This window comes from Rhinopithecus bieti, unplaced genomic scaffold, assembly GCF_001698545.2.
Source record: "Rhinopithecus bieti isolate Rb0 unplaced genomic scaffold, ASM169854v2 scaffold_1673, whole genome shotgun sequence".
In the NCBI taxonomy this organism is placed as follows: domain Eukaryota; kingdom Metazoa; phylum Chordata; class Mammalia; order Primates; family Cercopithecidae; genus Rhinopithecus; species Rhinopithecus bieti.
The window spans coordinates 4125732-4132927 of record NW_016804690.1 but is presented as its reverse complement, the minus strand read 5'-3'; positions in this window follow the sequence as shown (position 1 = coordinate 4132927).

Here is a 7196-nt window from a genome sequence, read left to right as displayed (position 1 = left end):
AAGTAAAGATACAGAAAGGGTTCAGTAGGCTTAAACTTCCTTTTTATATTCAGAATATTAAGCATTAAGGGTTAAGAATTTGGGTTCTAGAACCAGACTGGCAGCAAACCCTGACACTACAACTTTCTAGGTGTTGACCTTGGACAAATTACTTAAAACCTATGATCCTCAGTTTCATCATCTCTAAAATAGAGAGAGTAATCGTCTAACCACTTCATGGGATAATCTTTGTAATGGATTTAACACAGTACCTGGTATAGAGTACATGCTCAATAAATTATCTGTCTGTCCATCTATCTATCTATCTATTTATCTACTATCCATCCTACTTATATAAATCCCACTCCTCACCCCATCCTAACAGGCAGATGGACCAGCTGCAGTTCCCCTGCTTCCACTTGAATTCACATTTCCTCTTACTAAAGTTATCATGAGGCCTCAGGGAAGGGATTAAAAATAAATTTCATTAGGAAACAGATATGGCTACTTGGATGTTTTATGACAGTTTATGCTGTGAAAAATGAGAACCCTTTGGAGATATTTTGTAAAACATTACATCTTTGAGGAAACTTGTCAGTGAATGTACAGAGTGCCACCCTTCTCTTTTCGTGTTCCTGTCTGTGCTTTTTCCTGAGGAACAGATGACCCAGGATACATACATAATATAGTGACACTCCAAGTTATATTGTGGCAGTGAGGTGCATGGGCAGGTTGGTGGGGACACAGCAGCTGTCTAGTCACTCCCTAGATCCCACATAAAAGCACACTGGCCAGGCTGGTCTCGAACTCCTGAAACCCCGTCTCTACTAAAAATACAAAATCAGCTGTGCGTGGTGGTACACACCTGTAATCTCAGCTACTTGGGAGGCTGAGGCAGGAGAATCACTTGAAGCCTGGAAATGGAGGTTGCAGTGAGCTGAGATCGTCCCATTGCACTCCAGCCTGAGCAACAAAAGCAAAACTCCATCTCAAATAAATAAATAAATAAATAAATAAATAAATAAATAAATAAATAAAAATGCTGGCTTTTAGGGGCTTTTATCAGACCCGACTTTTCTTCTTTCTACTCCCAAAATGTGTATGAGCATGGATTAATCTTTACTCCAACAAAACTATGATTTGATTCACATTATGCTAGTACCTGGAAGGGATGCAGAAGTCTTGGTGAAATAGCTTAATTGTGACGTATGCAAGTATGTGATTAGATTAATTTCTATTGTGTTGGTTTGATGTGAATACAGTTGACCCTCCATATCTGCAGTTTCCACATCTGCAGATTCAGACAACTGCAGATCAAAAATATTTGGAAAAAATTTAAAAGTAACTATACAACAATAAAAGAATACAAATAAAACAATATAGTATAGTGACAATTTATGTAGCATTTACATAGTATTAGGTATTATAAGTAATCTAGAGATGATTTAAAGTACACAGGAATATGTGTATAGGTTAAATGCAAATACTATGCCATTTTATACAAAAGACTTGAGCATCTGCAGATTTTTATATTCTTGGGGGTCCTAGAATCAATCCCCCCAGTATATTGAGAGATGACTGTACTGTGGTCATTGGGAAAAGGGAAATAATAAAGTGAACCAGAATAGTCAGAGAAGATTTCAGGAAGGAGTTGGATATTTAAGGTTGGTTAGGATGGAAAGTCGAGAAAAGTTATTTTAAAGTTGAACAGGGATTAAAACGTAGACTTCTAAATTGAATATTCAATTGCTAGGTCACACTGTTCTTGGCCATGGGGGATTGAAATATTTATCCCAGATTGATCTATGTTGTGGGACTTGATATCGACAAAAATGTTTGTTCTCTTATGACCACAGTGAATGACTTCAACGCAGGTTTGAAAGTAAGAAGGAAAACAGGAGATGAGTAAAATTTTAAGAGCAAGCTGAGTATGGAGAGCCATGCAAGAGAGCTGCAGAATGATACTTGGTTAGGAGTGCAGTGCTTTCTGTTGGGAGTACTGTTGGTATCTATAAATTGTTTTTGGAGGCCAGATATTCTTTAGGGTGAAAAGGAGGAAGCACCTGGGTATATGAATCCTGCGGAGAGCAGTCACCATCCTTTCCCAGCCTCCATCATGGGCTATGGAAAGCTGGAGTGCTACACAGTCTGAAGATATAATGAACTTAATCATGTGGAAGGGCAAGGTCATATCTTGTAAGGTCTATATCAGCCAGAGATGATGAAGAATGGTCGAGAAAAAAGTGAAAGTAAAGTAGAGGAAAGGGCATGTCAGAAAGGGAAGGGGAAGGAGAAAGGGGCTGAGGAACAGAGGATGGGACACAAGGTGGGAGAGAAGTGGATGAGTGGAATTTTTTGTCTGCTGGCCTTTGTGATTTCTGGGTAAATTGATTTACATTCTTAGGGCTGCTGTTGATTGATAATTGTGTTTGTTAAGTGATTCCCCAAACATTTCTTTCTGTTGAAATACTTCATTTAATAAAAGATAATTATGCAAAATATTTGCTCAAGAAGATGGTTCTTAGGTGATTCAAGCTCCTCCTAATCTCCACTAAAAAGACTTAACAGATGTTAAAATTTTCCGATATTCCCTTCAGATCTTTTCTTCTTTTAAAGGAAAGTATTCATTATACAGTGTGTCTTGACCTCTCCTCTGAGCTCAGATTCACCTGCAAATTGGATCTCTCTATCTGCATGTCCCATTGGCACCTCAGACTCATTGTGTTAAGTGAACAATTATTTTCCCCCACCCCCCAACCTGACCCAAACCTGCTTCTCTTCCAGTATTTCCTTCATTAAAGAAGGAAGCCATTATCAGTTCTAGTGGTCCATAAGCTTGTTTTGTGTACTCTACCTGCTCCTCCATCACTAAGCTCACGAGTGCACAGGATGGTGCATCCATCCTGCCCTTTGCTATTCCAAGTGAGTCTTTGTAACTAGAGAAATAACCCTGGTATCCAGATGTAAGCTGATAATAGAGTATCACCGCATGCATTTTTTAAAAACAGGCATGTCTTGTTCTCCAAAGCCTTGTTTGTCTCTCTGCATACTTTGAAGTATATCATGCTCTTGTTTCAGCCAGCAGCTGCCTAGAGCAAGGATCTTGACACCTTCCTCCTATGCTTTAAGACTATGTATTTCCAGGAAAAAAAAAAAAGAAACAAACAAGATACAAACCTGATCAGTTTCCATTATCTTCAAGTACAAAAGGAAGTCTTAAATCCAAGGCTCTGCGATTTGTCACGTAGAAATGATTTGAAGATTGAGGGCTGTTTCTAAGGAGGGTATGTGTGTTTTCTGTGTGTACTTTATTGGGTATGTGACACTTTTTCCCCATTTTATAGCACGCCCAGAATGTTTTTCTTTCTTCAACCGTATCCTCTTATATTACATGTCATTTTATTTAACTATCTTCCCAGACTCTCCACCACTCTCCTTGTCGCAGTAGGTCTGGGAATCATTTTGTATGGGTCCATGGAGATTATGTCCACTGGTCCCATCAGACTACCTATGACTCTGTGCTATAACTGCCTGCTTCTTTCATTGTCTGACCCCCTCACTAGATGGCAAATGCTGGCACATCAGGGGTTTGTGTATCTTGTTCTCCATTGATTCTCCCAAGCTTAGCAGAAGCTCTTGTGTTTAGCAAGACTCAGTGAGTGCTTGTGAACTGAATTAAGACTTTTCAGCAATTCCTAGATTCCTTCCTCTTTTTTTTCCCCTACTCTACTACTTCTACGGCTGTCTGGCTTCTCGTAATCTCACATATGGATTATAGCAGAACCTCCATCCCCCGACCACCCCATAATCCTCATGCTCCCAAATAAGTTTATGCACCAATGATAGATTCATATGCCCAAATCTTTTCTGTCACTTTCTTGGAAATAGTTTGCGATTGTTTTCTATTGCCTATCACATTAAGTTCAAAGTCCTTCTATCACTTCAAGATTAATGTTCCTGGCTTACCTAAACACACAAACTCAGGTACTTGCTATTCCCAAATATAACTCCTGTCTATAGACAAGCCGATTTCCTTCCTATTCTCCCATCCATGCTTAGGTCAGGCTTACTTGGCTTACTACTTGCTCTTTCCCCCAACTATCTCTTTATATCGCCTTTCTATCCATTCAAACCCTTCTTATCCCTTATCGCTCAAGTCAAGGAGCTTGAAGCCTTCTTTCAGTCATTCATGCACACACTAATCTTTTAATTTTATAGCCATCTCTGAAATTTCTAGCCAGTTGTACATGAGTACTCTTTGTATCTAATTTCATAGACAATATCTTCAACTCAATTTTAAGTGCTTGATGTCAAGAATTATGCCTTGTAATGCCTAGCATATCAGAACGTGACCTAGCATGTTAGATTGATTGACACACTGTTCTTAAGCCTGTTGATTGATTGATATTCCAGAGTCATCTAAGGTATTAAGATATCAAGAAAAGTCATATAAAAATGATTCAAGATACTTAAATTTACGTACCTTCAAATTAAGTGTTACCTTGTTACTTCATGGAATAAGAGGAAGTCCTATACACCTCAACCTTATCCCAGGCAAATATTTTTTAATGGGAACAAAATAATTACGAATTGTAATATTTATCATGGGCCGTAAGTGTTGGGAAGCATTGGACATAGCAGTCACCAGATGACTGGAGCTACAGTTGGTAACCCAAGCATGCAACAAGCAAAAAGAGGTGAAAATTCGAACTGATGCTGATATATACTAAGGGCCTGCTGCAAGCCCTCCCTACTCTCTATTGCTAAGCAAATGGAGGATGCGACAGGTCTGGTTGCTGACACAGCATGCATAAAAGACTGAGTCACTGTTCTTGCCCTCAGGGCATTTGAATCCAGTAGAGGCAACCGAGGAGCACACAAATAACTATGATCTGAAGAAGTGTATCTTAGATATGGGAGGTGTATGTATATAGTGATAAACCGCAGAAAACAGCAAGGTCTTGGTCTGGGATACTGTAACAAAATGGTATGTCAAGAAGAGAAGCCAATGTGAGAGACAACGATGCCAAATTTGGTTTTGAGCCCATCTGAGGTTAAATTGGAAGTGTGCTTAATTTTGTTAAGGGTAAGTAAAGAATGAATGACCTGGATGGTAATGTAATTTGGGGAGTTGAGAGCATAGCAGTAACAAACAAGGTATGTAGATAAGTTGCCCAGAGAGGGAATGAGTTTTCCTACATGTTGTTTTTCCATCTCTGAACTGATGTTAATAATACTTGATTTCCACTTGACATGAAGTTCTGAGAATTATTCTCAGATCTTGAAAGTGCTTTATTTAACCTGTACTGATTGATAAAGAGAATGGGCTTTCATGAGGCTGCTGAGAAATTCCTGGGAGGCTTTCCGAGAGGGAAGGGAGAAGGAGGTTGCTACTGCGTCACACTCAGGGTACTGCTGCTGAAAGGGAGTGGCGGCTTATACCACTGTGACCACCCCTGGAGGGCACAGGAGGACATGGCACATTTTGGACCTGCCAGAAACAATTCAGTACTTGGACTTGCACAGTGGCTCTTCTTTCTTCAAACAACAAAACTTTAGAACAAAGCATCCCTGATCCTTATTAAGAAAGTTTAGATCAGCTCCTATCAGCATCATCATAGTTATCTTACATCCTGTTACTGATACCTTGGCCTATTTATAGCTGTGTGCTTTTGCTTGGAATGCTTTTACATAGATTGTCTCGTATTTATACTGATATATGGTCTAGCTAGATAACACTGCACCTTTCTTGAGTGCTTTCTACACATTAAGCACTGAATTAGATGCTTTGCACTCACAGATCTGGTGGTATGAGTGTGCACCTGTGCAGTTGCACAAGATGCTGGCCTCAGAAAGGCCTGCATTTGATTTAATGCTCTGCTGTTGCCATCCATCTTGAAATTCTGGATAATTTTTGAAAAGGTGGTCCTGCATTTTCATTTTGCACTGGATCTCCATAACATGTAGCTGGCCCCATACAGGGGCTATTTCCTGTAATACGTACAACTACTCTATGTGTGGGACATACAATGCCATTTCACAGATAAGAAAGTGGGATCACAGAGTAATTTGCCAAGATCCTTAACCCACCAGAATTGGTCTTTTGGTTATGGTCTGTGCAACACCCAATCCTATGCTCCCAATCAGTGCTTCCAGGCGAATGTTTATCCCGGTGTGTTCACAGCCTACCTGCGTCAGATTCACCCAAGAAGCTTGTAAACATGCAGATTTCTCATAAGCAGGCTCTGCAGACAGGGCCAGGGAATCTGTATGTTGGTTCACTGCCCGGGTGACTCTCGTACACCATTCAAGTCTGAGAACTAAAGCCCCACATCAATACCTTTCAACCGTGTTTGGCCCCAACCCAGGTAAAAAATTCGTTTTACATCAAGATGCAGTATACACACATGACAAAAGTATCATAAGATAGTACTTACCAGCTGGGCGTGTTGGCTCACGCCTGTAATACCAGCACTTTAGGAGGCCAAGGTAGGCAGATCACCTGAGGTCAGGAGTTCAAGACCAGCCTGGCCACGTGGCAAAACCCGGTCTCTACTAAAAATACAAAAATCAGCCAGGCGTGGTGGCATGGACCTGTAATCCCAACTACTCAGGAGGCTGAGGCAGGAGGATTGCTGGAACCCGGGAGGCAGAGGGTGCAGTGAGCCGAGATCACACCACTGCACTGCAGCCTGGGTGACAGAGCAAGACTCCATTTAAAAAAAAAAAGATAATACTTACCCTTACTATACACGAGACACTCAAGATTATCTTACTCTATTCTAATTCTCTTGTAAATGCCTACAGTGCTTCATGGTACAGATCACAAAGGTAATTTGAGGAACACAGTGGCTAGATGAAGAGGAAATATTAAATAAGGCTTGGCTGGGCTCAGTGGCTCAAGCCTGTAATCCCAGCCCTTTGGGAGGCCGAGACTGGCGGATCACAAGGTCAGGAGTTCGAGACCATCCTGGCTAACACGGTGAAACCCCGTCTCTACTAAAAAATACAAAAAAAACCTAGCCCGGCGAGGTGGCGGGCGCCTGTAGTCCCAGCTACTCGGGAAGCTGAGGCAGGAGAATGGAGTAAACCCAGGAGGCGGAGCTTGCAGTGAGCTGAGATCACGCCACTGCACTCCAGCCTGGGCGACAGAGCGAGACTCCGTCTCAAAACAACAACAACAACAACAACAACAACAACAACAACAACAACAACAA